Source organism: Oncorhynchus mykiss, chromosome 7, assembly GCF_057628025.1.
Source record: "Oncorhynchus mykiss isolate SJ-2025 chromosome 7, ASM5762802v1, whole genome shotgun sequence".
NCBI lineage: Eukaryota > Metazoa > Chordata > Actinopteri > Salmoniformes > Salmonidae > Oncorhynchus > Oncorhynchus mykiss.
This window is the reverse complement of record NC_143028.1, coordinates 44732191-44751307: the sequence shown is the minus strand read 5'-3', so window position 1 is coordinate 44751307 and position 19117 is coordinate 44732191. Positions and strand designations below refer to the sequence as shown.

General features: G+C 43.9%; 1 long non-coding RNA gene across 1 annotated transcript; it reads right to left on the bottom strand.

The window, feature by feature from the left end:
- Window positions 1-13095: 13095 nt before the first annotated feature.
- Window positions 13096-18523, bottom strand: LOC149982555 (uncharacterized). The gene is made up of 2 exons (XR_016497271.1): window positions 15668-18523; window positions 13096-13417 (listed from the first exon to the last, which is right to left on the bottom strand). It is a non-coding gene; the product is annotated as an uncharacterized LOC149982555 (long non-coding RNA).
- Window positions 18524-19117: the final 594 nt, after the last annotated feature.

Genomic DNA, 19117 nt, shown 5'->3' with positions numbered 1-19117 from the left:
TTGGTGAGTGGTTAGAACACCGTGGCCCATTCACTAGCTGCAGCGCGCTATGCAGACAGATGGAAAATAAGCCATCATTACTTACTATTGCTAATTTATCGTTAAACTGCTGCATTTAAACATAATTATCTCTCTTTCCGAGCAAATCGAGACAATGCTGCAGGACATCTGCGTGGACCATGGAGTGTGGGGGAGGGGACGAACAGAGATCGGCCTCTTCATCTAAAACCACAGCATTTCACACACCACACACGCTCATACATAGACAAATGCTATTCTACTTCTCAACTTTGATTTAGTCACAGAGCTGTGTGTTGTGGTGTTTGGTTTAGACCACAATCTCATGTTGACTAGATTAACTGGTTATCTAAAACATTTGAACCATCACTGATGGTTGGAATGGGGTTACTGTAGAGAAGACTTTATGTTTCCAATTAGCAGAATAGCATGAATACAAAAACGTATCTGACAAAATACATTTCCCACCTGTTCTACACTCTGCGCCTACTGACTGTGTAACACTAATGAACCATAGCTGCCTTGCATAATATCTAATTAACCACAAAGGAGATGGATGTTTTAAGCAATCAATATTGATTGTCAAGGGAAGGTGTGCATAAAAATCCCACACAAATGAGCTGTGTGTTCTATATTAAAGGGCTGCATTGACCTAAACGTCCACACAGTGGACGCACAGAGGAAGGAATGTGTGCAGGAGAATGCTCTTTCTACTGACAACTGACTATAGCCCTGCCCAGAGGGTTATTCCTACAGACAGAAGCTCAGCTCAGCTCAGCTAGCCCCAGGCTCCCACAGCACAGGTGCAGGTCTGACATCTCCTCCCCCCACAGCAACCCCATGACACTCAAACAAAAACAAACACTGGCCCATATATTGGTGGCCAACGTTGTTCTTTAGTTGTTGTTTTTTGACCGGTTTCAGTTTTTGGGGTAGTTTCCCCACACAAAGCAACAAAGAAAATAGGATTCCATGTATGTTGAGGTAAAAGGTAAATATGGGTTGTTGTGACATGTGTGGTGAGTGAGTGCTGGTGTGTGGCAGAAATTCCTGACATTGAGCCCTGCTCTTCTTTTGGGTGATATGTTTTGAGAAGTCTCTCCCCGCCTCGGGCTCACCTGTTGAGCTCTGACAACAACGAAAAACTTCTTCCATCGTGGCTGTGGGAGACCTCTGACCCTGTCTTTAGTTGCCATGCGGAGCCAGGGTGTTTGTCAAGTCTCTCTGGTTCAATAACATATTTTCCCAAGCAGCCAAAGCGCTTATCTGTTTAACACCTGTGAGGCCATCTCTGCAACTAATATTTAACTGGAAATTGTCTCCTTGCGTACAGCTGATACAAATCACTGACTGATAGTTTTTATGACATGCGAAGATGTCTTTCATAGCAACTTTAGCAACTATGTTAGTAAAAACACATTTGTTTGTCAAATATTTTATGATTTATAGCTCTTTCTTGGTTCCCTTTCTTAAATGTTAAGCATGCACATCCGTACACGTGTGTGGACACTAACTGTAGCCTATAGTCAGCCAATGTCATGCGGTGGGTGTAGCTGGTGCATGGAAGTCAGGCGCAGGAGAGCAGAGATGAGTGAACAAAGAAGCACTTTACTGAGGCAAATAGTAAGAACAGAACGCAACCGCATCACAAAAATAAATGCCCAAAGAACAAGTGAGACAGCACAAAGTACAACAAACAAGTACAAAGTACCGGCTGCCACAAATCACGGGTACAAATCAAACCCGGCACAACCCAGACGAAAGCGTGCCAACCTAGACAATAAACAATACCCCACACAGACATGGAGGGAACAGAGGTCTAAATACACATAGTAATCATGAGGAGATGTAATCAAGGTGTGTTGAAAACAAGTCAAAACAAATGGAAAAATGAAAGGTGGAGCGGCGATGGCTAGAAGACCGGTGACGTCGACCGCCGAACGCTGCCCGAACAAGGAGAGGGACCAACTTCGGCGGAAGTCGTGACAGCCAAAGTAAATGGAACCACAAGCCAAGTTCATTTCCAACTGATTAGCCTGAAAAAAATGTATCAAAGGGGAACTAAATGCAAATAACTGACATAACATGAGATTGTGGTTTAATGAATGAATTGAAAGAACATTATTGAAGCCAATTTTACTAAAGGGAGTTAACTATTGGCTATTTACTGTATATTTACTGTATTATCGATATGATATTCTAAACTATGCCTTACCTTTAACTAACTGAACCACAGTTTGGTGCAAGATAGTGCCAATGCTCAATCTGCAAATATTGTGATGGGGAAAAAAGAAGATGAAAGAAAAAATATATACAAAAGAGACATAAAGGGAAGCCATCTGAGGTGCAGCACGGCCAGTGTTGGGGAATGGGAACCATCTGGAGAAAGCCTGACTCTCCTTTGCGACCCACAGCCCACTTCCGTGCCCTGGCTCCCAACTAACTATGTAATTATAAACACATCCGCCGTCAAGGTGCATGGTACAATCTAAACATGTGCTGCTCATCAGTCCTCCAGCTCAGAAAGGAAGGGGGGAAACAACCTCTGACACACAAGCGTGCACAAGCACACATACTAATGCAGGTATCCACATGCATGCACTATACACATAAACACGAACACATTGACACAAACTGAATTCAAGTTCAGGCACTGAAAAATGTGCATATAAGATGCCACATGCTCTCTGATTCAACATTCTCCCCACTCTTAGCTCAAACATGGTTGTTAAAATGCAATATGCAGAGTTATAAGCTCCCAGATCCCGGTGCTAAGTAAATATACACGAGACACATCAAACCGGCCTGTGTTTTATTCATTCTCTGGATAAGTGCAGGAGCTCACACACGCACACATGCACGCACACACGTGCACTGTAAACATATCCCCAAATCAAAACCTGGCTATTTTCCCTTCCACTGTAAAATGACCCCAGCTAGACCCCCAAACAGTACGGTAAGCAGTTTCCTATGACAGACCGCTTCATTGGATAATAACTATGTCATTGTTACACAATGTGACAGTGAAATTATACAGACCACAGTCACTAAATGCTAAAACTGATGCAGTAGGTAGGCCTTTGAAGGTTGATCTGTAGCATAGCTCTACGAGGACATAACATAATCTCATCGAGCAGATACAAACACACATACAGAACCAGGCAAGCAGCCTCGTACAGAGCCAGACCCGTTGATCAGTCTTCTGCCAAACACCAAAACAAACAACAACAACACCTGGAACTGTGTGTGTGTGTGTGTGTGTGTGTGTGTGTGTATACCACCACTACAGGAGCCAGGAGGAACATGATGAAGCAGGATGGGATTAGGTCATGAGGGTGGATGCATCTTCAGCTGTTCTCTGCTGTGTATACATGCTAACAGGGAGTTTGGATATCCCTGGCCAACACAACAGCACATTGTCTCATAGCACTACAGTGATGGACGTGGTGTACTCTTTGTTCGTGTCTTTGTCTCACACTATTAACTGATAACAGAGGATGATATAGGTTTTGGCTCACACCCTCTGCAGGCGTGTTTTATGTGTTATATCACACTATGACAGGTCTCAGTCATGGATGGCATCCAGCGCTGTGGTTTACCATCTGGTAATACCGTTGTGAGTAGTTTATAGCACCTTTGACAATCATGAAAAACATCTGAACTTGAAAACAGAGACGACCACACAAACAAACATACTGACACGCACGCGTTTACGCACGCACGCACACACACACAAACACACACACACACACACACATACACACAGCAACATAAATCAGCCCCAAGCCAAACTCTTGGCCTTTTCTACTCCATTGAGTGGTTGAGTGAGGAACTGTGTGATGTATAGCGGGGGTATTTTGAGAGTGTTTTTCGGAATACAGAGAGTAAATTAATATTTGATGACAGTGCCACCTCTCCTGCAACGTGGGCGGCCCAAGCAGATCATCTTGTGACCTTCAGACACCCAGGAACAGATTAATAATTCATCACAGTGTTGTCAATCATCCTGTTGGTCCATGTGGAATAGAGATGAGATGCACCACGGTGCCAGGGAGGGATATCTGTGATCGCATCTCACCCAGGCGTCAATCAACAACACACGTGCTGATTTGACACTCCTACTGGAAGATTTTTGCAAGCACTGCAAACTTAATATTTTCAATGATTTTAACTGCTGCCATACATGCATATAGTATGTCAGTGGGATATGCACTCAATTGACAGTTTATTAGGTACACCCAGCTAGTACTGGGTGAGACCGCCCCTTTGCCTCCAGAACAGCCTGAATTCTTTGGGGCAAGGATCCTACAAGGTGTAGCGTTAAAGCGTTACCCAATTGGTATCAAGGGATCTAACATGTGCCAGGAAAACATTCCCTATACCATTACACCACCGCAACCAGCCTGTACTGTTGACACCAGGCAGGATGGGGCCATGGACTCATGCTGCTTACGCCAAATCCTGACTCTGCCATCAGCATGACGCAACAGGAACCGGGTTAGTCAGGCCAGGCAATGTTTTTCCACACCTCAATTGTCCAGTGATGGTAATCGCGTGCCTACTAGAGCCTCTTCTTCTTGTTTTTAGCCGATAGGAGTGCTGCAATAGCCCATCCATGAGAAGGAACAATGAGTTGTGCGTTCTGAGATGCCATTCTGCACACCACTTTGTACTGCGCCATTATTTGCCTGTTTGTGGCCTGCCTGTTAACTTGCACGATTCTTGTCATTCTCCTTCGACCTCTCATCAACAAGCTGTTTTCGCCCACAGGACTGCCGCTGACTGGATGTTTTCTGTTTGTCGGACCATTCTCGGTAAACCCTAGACACTGAAAAGCCAGGGAAAAAGCCAGCCAGCCAGCCAGCCAGCCATTTCTGAGAGGCTTAGGTCACTCGTTTTGCCCATTTTAACAATCAATTGAACAGTAACTGAATGGTTCGATGCCTGTCTGCCTGCTTCATATTGCAAGCCACGGCCACATGACTCACTGTCTGTAGGAGAAAACTGTGAATGGGTTGGTGTATCTAATAAACTGGCAACTGAGTCTATAAAACAAGAAGATGAGATGTCTCAGGGTTTGTGTGGAAAGTCTGAATTTAGTTGTTGCTCTGATTTTAGTTGCATTGTAAATTAATGTGGGATGGAATGGAAAGTACATTGCATCTGTTGGTTTTCCTTTCAATGTCACAAGGTTGGGTAGGTTACTTTCTAAATGTAATCCATTACAGTTACTAGTTACCTGTCTAAAATTCTAATCTGTAAATTAACTTTTGGATTACTCAAACTCAGTAACGTAATCTGACTACTTTTTGTTTTAGAAGAAGACAAAAAATGTATATTACTTACAGGATAAATCAATGTTAGAGTTTACATAACTGGCCATAAATGGAAGTTACATTTTGTCTTATGCAGGTAGGCTTCTTCAAACACATTGCTTTCTAATTTAATACAGATGATAATACAATTAGGCTACATCTTTACATTAAAAAGTCAGAAGTCTAGTCATTCCAATTATTGCAATACCCCTTGATCTTCAAGAATATAACTCAGAAATATGGAAATGTAGTTTTACCTGAGCATTTCCCAAAAACAAGGATTTATTCGCCTACTCTGTTGTTTATGATTTTGTTGTCATGGAGGAAGGACTATTTGAGCTCATTGCTTAGAGTTGAAAAATAAATGCTGCTCTCATGGAATGGCATGCTGTGAGTGCTACCAAAAAGTGCTATTTTATTTTTTTTTAAAGAATGGCATGTGCTGCATTTGCAAATCAAATCAAATGTATTTATATAGCCCTTCGTACATCAGCTGATATCTCAAAGTGCTGTACAGAAACCCAGCCTAAAACCCCAAACAGCAAGCAATGCAGGTGTAGAAGCACGGTGGCTAGGAAAAACTCCCTAGAAAGGCCAAAAACCTAGGAAGAAACCTAGAGAGGAACCAGGCTATGTGGGGTGGCCAGTCCTCTTCTGGCTGGAGATTATAACAGAACATGGCCAAGATGTTCAAATGTTCATAAATAATGTTAATACATTTAAAATAGGTCTATTGTTTACGGGTTTTTTTATGACACTTTAATATGTCAATAATTTGCAGATGTTTAAGTCTATCAAAAGTGAGCAGTTGTCCATTAGGCTATTGACATTTCATTTTATCATCAAGAATTCAATTGAGCAATAAAAGCACCACTTGTGGTATTCTTAAATTGAACTCGTTTTTGACAGTACGCGGAGCACAGGGCCAGGCCAGCTATAGCCTTTTGGAGGCCCCAAGCTAGATCTGGTTGGTTCCCCCTCTTGACGACAGAGAACGAATAACCTTTTAAAGTGAATTCCCTGCAATTCTACACATTTTTCCGTGGGGTGGAGAAACATTTTTGAAATGTTAAAGCTAATTACCTGCAATCCTACACATTTTGCCATGACTACTGTGTACCATGATATCTGAGTGAGAGTGACTAACAAAATCAATGGGGGCCCCCTGGAGGTCAGGGCTCCTGGGCATGTGCCCTGTGTGCCTGGTTGGCCATGATTACTGACTAGGAGGGAGTCCCTCAAATTTTTATTCCAAAGGCTGGGATCCGCACCATGCAGCTGTTGCAAGACCACATTTTTCACTGGCTGTCCGCTGGTCACAAAAACAATGATTGATAGGCAGCTTAAACTTCCTCAATTCAACCATTATTGGGTTAAAATACAAATATACTGTACCGTTCAAAGGTTTGGGATCACTTAAAAATGTCCTTGTTTTTGAAAGAAAAGCAATTTTTTTTGTCCATTAAAATAACATCAAATTGATCAGAAATACAGTGTTGACATTGTTAATGTTGTAAATGACTATTGCAGCTGGAAACATCAGATTCTTCATGGAATATCTACATAGGCGTACAGAGGCCCATTATCAGCAACCATCACACCTGTGTTCCAATGGCACGTTGTGTTAGCTAATCCAAGTTTATCATTTTAAAAGGCTAATTGATCATTAGAAAACCTGTTTGCAATTATGATAGCACAGCTGAAAACTGTTGTTCTGATTAAAGAAGCAATAAAACTATCTTTCTTTAGACTAGTTGAGTATCTGGAGCATCAGCATTTGTGGGTTCGATTACAGGCTCAAAATTGTCAGAAACTTTCTTCTGAAACTCGTCAGTCTATTCTTGTTTTAAGAAATGAATGCTATTCCATGTGAGAAATTACCAAGAAAATGAAGATCTCGTACAACGCTGTGTACTACTCCCTTCACAGAACAGCGCAAACTGGCCCTAACCAGAATAGAAAGAGGAGTGGGAGGCCCCGGTGCACAACTGAGCAAGAGGACAAGTACATTGGAGTGTCTAGTTTGAGAAACTTGCAGCTTCATTAAATAGTACCCGCAAAACACCAGTCTCAACATCAACAATTAAAAGGCGACTCCGGTATGCTGGCCTTCTAGGCAGAGTTCCTCTGCCCAGTGTCTGTGTTAGCTTTTTCTTTGCAACCCGGAGTCACTTTTTCTTTCAAAAACAAAGACATTTCTAAGTGAACCCAAACTTTTGAGTGGTAGTGTACATTTGTGAACAGTCATCCACAAAACCCACAATCCGTAAGGCGCAAATAGCTAAATAAGGGAGAAGTAGTGTGATTCACATCATTGCGTTATGTAGATATCAATAATAAGTGAAATCCATATTGCCAGTAGGCTACAACACTGCTGTCATCCTTACTGTACTTCCAAGCGTTTATTCAAGTTGGATGTATAATCTTTGCTGACAGCAGTCACACCATTGGAAGAGATAGCTTGGACTGTGGCCTACAAAAGTCTTCTCCTGCTCTTTTCCCGGAATCCATCAAAACGCATATGGTGTGTCATCATAGTGTTCTCTGACTTTTAGTCAGACTTGCTCAGGCGGAACAAATTTAAACTTGTGCCTTTTTTCAATGCTGATTTGATTGTCATTGCGAAAACAATTGAAAACAACTGTTTCGCAAGAATCCTTTCTGAATTTAGAAGTAATCCTAGAGGTAATCAAATCCTAGAGGTAATCAACTTTATATTTTAATTTGATCTGTGATCTGATTCTTTTTTTTGCTTGTAGCGTAACGGATTACAGTTACAGTTTTGTTGTAACCAATTGCATGGAACGGATTACAGTTACAGGTTTGTTGTAACCAATTGCATGGAACGGATTACATATAACCCATTACTCACCAACCCTGAATGTCAATGTATCCATCCCCCCATATTAATAAACCATTACAGTAAATGTAATTGCCGTTGTGAATGAATGCAGGTCTGGGACTTGGGCATGAGGTTTGAGTGGTACAGAGTTACTTTATTCTCATGCTTCTGAGAGATTAACTGATGGTGGACTGCTGAGCTTTGTTTTGGTGGACCCCTCCAATTTAGCACTCAGCTGTTCAAATATGCTGTTTATATTAGCCTATAAGGATTAATACATCTGTGTGTGTGTGTGTGCTTACGCACGTGCGCGTGTGTGTGCCCATCAGCGTTTACAGGAACCTGGATCCAGTGACTGATGCAGGAGTAACCTTCTCGTATGAAGGTGTCGCATGCAATACTTCCTCAAGCCAAACGCCGTTCAATCCCTGATATAACTTCACACCTAATCCATCCGTCCTCCTCTTCCTGCTCTGGACGTTTGACCCCGATCTCTCTCCATCCCTCCGAGCAAAGACTCATTCAACTTCCAGCTGATGAGAACTTTTGTTTAGTTTGGCTTTGGGTGAAAGTTGAATTAAGGTCCCACAGAGGTCAATTGCTCAATGCAAGTCCTCGCTACTTATCATTTTACAGTGTTTTTAACCAGGTTATAAACAGCTAAATACCACATCATTGTCTGCACTTACAATAAGTACATGTAAATGCTTCTACGTTATAGTTTGGTACAAGATTAAAACAAATATTAATATTTAATTATTTATTGTTTTTGCAATGTGTAGAAAAGTTACTCTATTTGTATCAATATTTGAGAGTGCATTGGTGAATTGGGGCAGTGAATGCTATATATTTTTTCTGGGTCTGGCCAAACTCAGAGGGCTGTTGACAGGATTTAACAAACAGAGGGCATGAGCAACAACAGGACATTTCATTTAGTGATTTAGCTAAATGCTCTCAGACTGACCTAATCAGATTTCCCAGAGGGCAGCTTTGGTTAAGGCTCTTTTTGAGTGACAGGTGACATTGCTGTTTGTCAAAGTCAAAAGTGAGAAGAGAGATGTCAGTGTTGTTGACACACACCAGATTGCTCTTTCACTGAGTGGTTCAGGTCTTAAAGATATGGATGTCAATATTTCCTTAATACTCCTGATAAACTGAATTAGAATGAAGTGTACTAATCTCGGTAGATTGAACCTAAAATCAAGCAAATACTGACAGAGTTGTACTGTGTTAAGAGTCCAATCAAATCAAATACTGACAGAGTTGTACTGTGTTAAGAGTCCAATCAAATCAAATACTGACAGAGTTGTACTGTGTTAAGAGTCCAATCAAAGCAAATACTGACAGAGTTGTACTGTGTTAAGAGTCCAATCAAATCAAATACTGACAGAGTTGTACTGTGTTAAGAGTCCAATCAAATCAAATACTGACAGAGTTGTACTGTGTTAAGAGTCCAATCAAATCAAATACTGACAGAGTTGTATTGTGTTAAGAGTCCAATCAAAGCAAATACTGACAGAGTTGTACTGTGTTAAGAGTCCAATCAAATCAAATACTGACAGAGTTGTACTGTGTTAAGAGTCCAATCAAATCAAATTGTATATGTCACATGGGCTGAATACAACCTTACCGTGAATTACTTACTTACAAGCCTTAACCAACAATGCATAATCATTTTAAAAAATAAGTAAGAAAATATATATTTTTAAAGAAAATAATAAATAAATTAAGTAAGAAAAAAAGTGACACAATAAAATAACAATAATGAGGCTGTATACAGGGGGTACCAGTACTGAGTCAATGTGTGTGTGTGGGGGGGGGTACAGGTTAGTTTAGGTAATTGAAGTAATATGTACATGTAGGTACATGTAGGTATAGATAATGTGCATAGATAATAAACAGAGTAGCAGTAGCGGATAAAAAGCTGTTAAGGAGCCTTTTTAGGAACTGTTCAGCAGTGGGTTCAGAAGCAGAGCCTTTAAAAAAATATATATATATTATTTTTTAAATTTTTCCCCCTTTTTTCCCCCAATTTCGTGGTATCCAATTGTTGTAGTAGCTCATTGTCTCATCACTGCAACTCCCGTACGGGCTCGGGAGAGACGAAGGTTGAAAGTCATGCGTCCTCCGATACACTGCTTCTTAACACAGCACCAATGTGTCGGAGGCTACACCGTGCACCTGGCAACCTTGATTAGCGCGCACTGCGCCCGGCCCGCCACAGGAGTCGCTGGTGCGTGATGAGACAAGGACATCCCTACCGACCAAGCCCTCCCTAACCCGGACGACGCTAGGCCAATTGTGCGTCGCCCCATGACCTCCCGGTCGCGGCCGGTTACGACAGAGCCTGGGCGCGAACCCAGGGACTCTGTTGGCACAGCTGGCGCTGCAGTACAGCGCCCTTAACCACTGCGCCACCCGGGAGGCCTCCGTTAAGGAGTCTTTTTAGGAACTGTTCAGCAGTCTAATGTCTTGGGGAAAGAAGCTGTGAAGGAGCCTTTTTAGGAACTGTTCAGCAGTCTAATGTCTTGGGTTCAGAAGCTGTTAAGGAGCCTTTTTAGGAACTGTTCAGCAGTCTAATGACTTGGGGGTAGAAGCTGTTAAGGAGCCTTTTTAGGAACTGTTCAGCAGTCTAATGACTTGGGGGTAGAAGCTGTTAAGAAGCCTTTTGGACCTAGACTTGACTCTCCGGTACCACTTGCCGTGTGGTAGCAAAGAGAACAGCATTTGACTTGGGTGGCTGCAGTAACCGCCTGGTATAGAGGTCCTGGATTGGAAGAAGCTTGGCCCCAGCTATGTACTTGGACGTACACACTACTCTTTGTAGTGCATTGCGGTTGGATGCCAAGCAGTTGTCATATCAAGCAGTGATGCAACCAGTAAGGATACTCTCAATGGTGCAGCTTTAGAACTTTTTGATGATCTGAGGACCCATGCCAAATCTTTTCAGTCTCCTGAGGGGTAATAGGAGATGTTGTGCCCTCTTCACGACTGTCTTGGTGTGCTTGAACCATGATAGTTTGTTAGTTATGTGGACGCCAAGGCACTTGAAGCTCTCGACCCGCTCCACTACAGCTCTGTCTATTTGAATGGGGGTGTGCCTGGCACCCCTTTTTATGCAGTCCACAATCAGCTCTTTTGTCTTGCTCACGTTGAGGGAGAGGTTGTTGTCCTGGCACCACACTGCCAGATCTCTGACCTCCTCCCTGTAGGCCGTCTCATCATTGTCGGTGATCAGGCCTACCACTGTTGTGTCATTGGCAAGCTTAATGATGGTGTTGGAGTTGTGCGTGGCCATGCAGTCGTGGGTGAACAGGGAGTACAGGAGGGGACTGAGTATGTACACCTGAGGGGCCCCCGTGTTGACGATCAGCCCGCGCTGATGTGTTGTTGACTACCCTTACCACCTGGTAATCGAATAAGACATGGTGTGATCTAGTCACTATGTAATGAAAATATTGACTTTACATGGAATGGACTAAAACAAGCCCTTAGCCCTTTAACAAGACTCTCCCCTTTCTCTTAAATGCACGACTGACACACACACACGCACGCACGCACGCACACACACACAAACACACACACACACACACACACACACACACACACACACACACACACACACACACACACACACACACACACACACACACACACACACACACACACACACACACACTTTCATGATGCTTGGAGAGTGATTGGCTTGAGATCAATGTCACTGTCAAACATGGCTCTTCGGCTGTCTCTGCTATCTCATCTATGGGTGCCAAGGGACACATTCTGTTTGGGCCTTCGGTTCTTATGTGTTTCCTAAGTGAAAAGACAGCCTCATCCTCTGCTTGGGATACTCCCCCAGTTAGAAGAGAGAGCTTTTCTTGGACACCCCACTCATATACAGTCCATTCATTTCATACTGTGCTGTTCCTCTACTGTCAGCAAAGAAATGGACAGTACCTGAGAACAGGCCAAACTCTGAAGGTTTCTCTCTACTTTAGCCTTTACATTTGCCAGAAAAGAGGGACATTGTTTTGTCTCGAACCAGGTTCGATTCAGCTTCCCAAGAACCATTTTCAGATTCAAGAGCTCATAGGTAATTTCATTTGACCATGGCCATAAAAAAGCTATGTGTACGTGCTAAGAAATGCAAAACAATGTGTCAGCTCCCCTCGTAAATATAAGCTGAAAATATATGTGTGAAGTAAACTACAGCAGATGATACATGAATAATTCTGTGTCATTTCTGCTTCCCTGCGAGAATCCCATCCTGGTGAATGTATGGCCTGTATGAACGGGTCAACTTCCATTCCTACCTGTCACTTTGCTCTCTCTGCGTTTTGCTGATGTTTCTCTCTGAGTGCCTGGAGAGATGAGCTGTCTACATTTGTATCTCCCTCTTGCTGCCAGGATCCACCTCTGAGAGCTGCTCATCAGCCTGCCTGCCTGCCTGTCTGCCTGCCGGCTGCCCCACCGATGGGGTTTCAGATTCCTGTGAGCTCCGGGAGAAGCACTTATTTCACAATTAAACTGAGCGACTCTTATTAGCTTAGGGCCCCTTGGGGACAGCTCAAGGGAGGTGGTGACAAATTGCCATTTGTATGGAAGGCTAGCCTTGTTATGAACACCTTGAAGGGATTGTTTACCAATCACTCTATTCTAGCACTGAAATATACAGCCGTCTTCTCATTGGCTATTCAATCTCGTTTTACAGAAAGTAAGTGGTGGTGGCACACATTTCTCCCTTTTGATTGAGTTTTATCTCAAGTGTGTTGCTTGCCATATCCATTTAATCACACATTGAACATCTTTCTGAGTACTGATGAGTCATTGTGTTCCTGTGACTTCTGCAATCTTGAAGCACTTTCCATTTCCTGTTAGAATTATGAAGAGAACGCCAGAACATGACAGGAATCCAAGGAACATGTTCAATCATTTATTTTAGTGGGACGCTTTGTGAGTGAGGGAGAGTGAGTTTGGCTGCGGTACCTAGTGAACTTTTCCCCAGTTTCACCTGGCTGCATCTGAGGGCTTTTTAGCCATGACGGGTCCATGGGATCCGGCGGTCAGCAGAGCCACCGGTGCTTATGAGCTCTGATGGGGACGGGGATGGTGGTGGAGTGGCGGGGGTCTGGAGACAGCTGTCCAGCTCATCCTCCCCTCACAGCCATTTATAATTAACACAGATGACCAGGTGGCTATGTCCCTCTGTCCCTGCCAAGGCATACTTCCGACGACCTCCGACCTATCAGATATTCAGAAGCAGAGAATCAGTGAAGGAGCAATGGATCATGTTTACTGTTATAGTACTGCTGCCTCACTCACTGGGCTAACTTAGAAACAGTACTGTTTAGATTAATACAGGACAGAGGGAGGGACAGACAGAAAAATAGAATGTAAAGAAAAGAGAGGAGCACGGGGAGATGAAAAGAGACAAAGTAAAGAGTGAGGGGTGTAGGCAAAGAGAGAAAAATAAAAGCAAGGAGAAAGATAAAGCAAGGGAGAGATAGAGCCAGACACAGACAGAACGAGAAAAATATAGCTTTGTAGCTTTGGCTGGGCTGAAGGCTGAGGGCTGCAGGGAGCTCCCAGGAGGCCAGGTCTAGGGAACAGGAAGTTATGGAGGCACCTGCGATTCTCATTCCTACAGACGACAACAGCCCTGCAGCAATGCTAGAGCAGCAGTACAACGTTCCCCCATGGAGCTCATGTTAAAGCTCTCATATGATTCATTTCTGACCCTGGTCACTGACTGAGCCCAGCTGAATAACAGCCAGCCAGCCAGCCAACCAACCAACCGACCAACCAACCAACCAACCAACCACTAGCAGTTTGGGCACCAGGACCTGTTTAATCAAAACCACAGACTAACAACTGACCTTTAACCCCAATCCCTCCCTGCCAATCGTTCCCCCCCAGCCACCCCTAACCCCACTCCCATTCCCCCTACGTGCTGTTGCTAGGACAGCCTTAAAGGTTTTTCCAGATGTGTCTGGGACTTGTGACTATAGTTCTGCACTCTCCCTGCTACCCTGCCTGCATCCACAAACAATGTTTGGGTTATTATCGCCTGTGGACCCATCCACCAACAGACTGAGCTCTAGAATAGGTTGAGGCTCACACATTGTATGTGATCTTCTATCGCCATCAAAATGGTCCGGGGCTGAGGTCCTGACTGGGACCCAAGGTTAGCGAACAAGCCATATCCAGTTTCTGTGTGTAACCAGAATACCTCAGACTTCCTGTGCACATGTTCTGGGTAGTGTTCATGTCTGACTCGGCTTGGCCATTAGAGGACCTGTTAGATCGCGATTCCATTTTTCATCTATTTGTTTCTATACTTTTAGGAATCTTTTTGTGATTAATAACGGAAACAAATTATAGCTACTGTTTGGCACAGTTTCCTGCATGATCACTATTTTCTGCAAATCAAGTTTATTCTGCTGCAGATTTCATTCAGTAATTCACCTTGTCCACAGAAAAAGGCATGATTCAGTAGCCAGTGAAGTGACCCTGTGCTGTAAAGTGCAGGGATGTGGCCCACTAATATCCCAGTGCCCGCTCTACCCTTCTCTGGCCGCCCCACCCAGCCCCACCTCACCTCTCTTTGTTTGCTTTGGCAGTGGGGAGCACATCCGTCATGCCACCTGCCACAGCTGCCAGCACCCCGTGCCTCCCTCCTGGTCCATGCCTCTGCCAGTGTGCTAAAGGGCGAGCCACGTGTCCCCACCACCCCCTAAATGGGTGACAATATTGCTGTCCTTGCCCATCAGGGGAGAAACAGGTGTGTGATTTTTTTAAAATACATGGCCCCCACAAGTGGGGAGCACATTTTGCTCTGTCCACAGAACCAGGGGGGAGGTTTGGTGTTAAGAGTCAGTGTGAGGGCGGTGAGGGGGAAGAAGGGTGAACAGGGGATAGGGGGTCTTCAGACAGTTAGAAATGTTCCACTGTATTCTGGTCCAGTTAAAGTCCCTGGTGAAGACTAGAGGGCCTTCAACACATTACATCCAAACTAAGATTTTGGACCTTCGATTCAGTAGCTGCAACAAACACATTAATACACTATTTATTGAGGGTTTACTATCCATAATGACACATTATCACTGCAGAATATTACCAAATGAATGAACAATTGTTTAAAAACAAATCATAATCTGGTGAACGCACAAAGCAGTGTGATAAAGTCAGGTTGTCACACCATGGCCATAGAGGTTTTTATTCTCTATTTTGGTTAGGCCAGGGTGTGACTGGGGTGGGCATTCTATGTTCATTTTCTATGTTTTGGTTTTTCTTTGTTGTTTGGCCGGGTGTGGTTCTCAATCGTTGTCTCTGATTGAGAACCATACTTAGGGAGCCTGTTTTCCCACTGTTAGTTGTGGGTGGTTATTTTCTGTTTAGTGTTGGTTGCACCTTGCAGAACTGTTTCGGCTATTGTTTTTGTTATTTTGTATTCAGTGTTTAGTCAGTTACGCTAATAAAGATGAACACGTACCCCGCTGCATTTTGGTCCAATGACTCCTCTACTTCTTCCGATGAAAGCCGTGACGCAGGTGGTCTGTTGAAGAGGCTCCTTCATTTGACCAGAGGAGGTAAAGACGTTTTATGCGGGGCCTCCAGTGTAAAGACGTTTTATGCGGGGCCTCCAGTGTATTGTTGGTGGCCTGAATGGGATGCTGTGGCCTGGTCGCCGAGGTGAATTTAGCTCTGAGGCCTCTGAGTGTGAGTGGTATCTCCACACACCTGCATCAAGGCCTCTTTGTCCAAGTGACCATATGTGCAGCGTAGAGAACCAGCACTGTATAGTGCCTGTGAGCACGCTAGCCGTGGCCACAACTAGGCCACAGTGAAAGAGAGAGCACCTGCTTTTGTCCACACGAGTCTGATGGACTGATAGGATCACTCTGACTTCCTCCTCTTCTTCCTCTTATTGGTAGTCTATCGTGGCTGTTAACGGACCCGTTTTGTGTGTGCGATAATCTCAACCAATGGCTCAGACAGGCAGAGCCAGCTGAGAGAAGTGCTTTGGGAAAGTATTCAGACCCCTTGACTTTTTCCACATTTTGTTACGTTACAGCCCTATTGTAACAATGACGATGTGAGTCGAGAAGCAGGTGCAGTTAAAACGTTTCATGAAAACAACAAACATGAAACAAGACAGTGTAACAGACGCGAGGTAACAGGAACACAGGTGCAGTACCAACTGAGGAGTGAACAAAAGGAAGGGACCTATAAAGGGGAGGTAATGAGGTGGTTCGTATTCCGGAGGGGTGGAGCTGGAGACATGACACTTATTCTAAACTGTATTAAATACATTTTTTTCTTATCAATCTACACACAATACCCCATAATGACAGAGCAACAAAAAAAATGTAAATGTTACCTAAGGTATTTAAATAAAATACGGAAATATCACATTTACATAAGTATTCAGACCCTTTACTCAGTACTTTGTTAAAGCGCCTTTGGCAGAGATTACAGCCTCGAGTCTGGCATGACGCTACAAGCTTGGCAAATCTGTTTTTGGGGAGTTTCTCCCATTCTTCTTTGCAGATCCTCTCCAGGTCTGTCAGGTTATATGGGGAGCGTCGCTGCATTGCTATTTTCAGGTCTCTCCATAGATGTTCGGGCTTCAGAGAAGTCTGGGCTCTGGCTGGGCCATTCAAAGACATTCAGAGATTTGTCCAGAAGCCACTCCTGCATGGTCTTGGCTGTGTGCTTAGGGACATTGTCCTGTTGGAAGGTAAATCTTCGCCCCAGTCTGAGGTCCTGAGCGCTCTGGAGAAGGTTTTCATCAACTAGTTTCCCAGTCCGTGCCGCTGAAAAACATCCCCATAGCATGATGCTGCCACCACCATGCTTCACCTTGGTCGCATCCCTGACCCTTCTCCCCCGATTGCTCAGTTTGGTGTGGCTGCCAGCTCCAGGAAGAGCCTCGGTGGTTCTAAACTTCTTCCATTTTAAGAATGAAGGAGGCCATTATGTTCTTGGTGACCTTCAACGCTGCAGACATTTTTTTGGTACCCTTCCCCAGATCTGTGCCTCGACACAATCCTGTCTCGGAGCTCTACGGACAATTCCTTCGACCGCATTGGTTGGTTTTTGCTCTGACATGCACTGTGAACTATGTGACCTTATGTAGACAGATGTGAGCCTTTCCAAATCCAATCAATTGAATTTACCATAGGTAGAAAACATCTCAAGAATGATCAATGTAAACAAGTTGAACCTGAGCTCAATTTCGAGTGTCATAGCAAAGGGTCTGAATACTTATGTAAATAAAGTATTTCTGTTTTTTTTAATTTTTATAAATTTGCAAACATTTCTAAAAACCTGTTTTTGCTTTGTCATTATGGGGTATTGTGTGTAGATTGATTGATGAGGGGGAAAAAAACAATTTAATCAATTTTAGAATATGGCTGTAATGTAACTGTAACGCTTGCCGTCTGGGGAAGGAGAGGAGGACCAATGCGCAGCGTGGTAAGCGTTCATATTTTAAATATTTGAATGAACACTGAAAACAAAACAATAAACAACCAACGAACAGTCCTGTAAGGTGCAACACAACACTAAACAGAAAATAACCACCCACAAAACACAATGGAAAACAGGCTACCTAAATATGGTTCTCAATCAGGTACAACGATTGACAGCTGCCTCTGATTGAAAACCATACCAGGCCAAACACAGAAATAGAAAATCATAGACAAACTAACATAGACAACCCACCCAACTCACGCCCTGACCATACTAAAACAAAAGACAAAACAAAGGAACTAAGGTCAGAACGTGACAGTAGCAAAATGTGTAAAAAGTCATGGGGTCTGAATACTTTCCGAAGGCACTGTATTGGTAGGTATGTAAACGGTATATCAATTCTAAAACTAACCATTGGGATTCCCATCAGTGAGGATGAGTTAGTGTAGTTCAACAAGCCCATAGTCTAGCCCAGGGGTCAACCCTGACCCTACGAGGTCCGGAGCCTCCTGGTTTTCTGTTCGTCCTGATAATTCATTGCACCCACCTAAATCAGTCCTTAATTAGAGGAGAACAATGAAAAAATGCAGTGGAACTGGCTTGAAGGTCCAGAGCTGAATTTTAGAGGTCTAGTCCATGCAGCCATCAGACAGAGCAGAGCTGAAAGCTGACTCCCATAGCTCCCATGCAGGTGAAGGGGTAGGAGAGGTAGGATAACCCCGGTGTCATACCTCCCAGGGGGTACATCAGGTCCCCTCGCCGCCCTCCCTCACAGCCAACACCATCTACTGATTCTTTCACCATGTGACAAGACCTCTGTCACAGCACCCCGAATGAAAGCGAGCCTTTCTTCTCCTCCCTGTCTGGGCCATCTGACAATCCAATATGCTGGGCCAACGGTAACCATACACTACTCCTCCTCCTTATCCTCCTTATCCTGCCCCTAACTATTCCTCAGCCATGGCTCTCTGCTTCTCTCCTCAATCACTCCCTTCCTCTCTCTCTATCCCCCTCTCGTTCGTCCTATACTCCTCTCTTACTGTTGTTGTGGCAGAGATCCACAGAGAGGTGATCGTTGGAAGTGCAGGTGTCTGATTTTCATTAGAATTGCAAATTGAAGCGGATGCCTGATCTGATAAGGAGACGCGTCTGGGACTCACTGTGCTCTCTTTCAGCTCAGGGAGGACGAGCAGGGATCATTAAACCATACACCACACCCCAGGGGACAGGACGATCCCCCTTACCTTGACCCCTCTCTCACCAGCCTCCCACCGTGTCACAATGGACAATGCCATGGGAGCCAAAGACCTCCAAAGGAGTCTGGGATGAGACAAGACTAAGTCAATTGTGTGCTATATTTTCAAACAATGTAAACCCATTTCAATAAAACAATGTGTTATCACAATATTGTAACTACAGTAATTACTGTTTAGTTACACAGGTACAAGAGAAACGTAATGTAACGTGT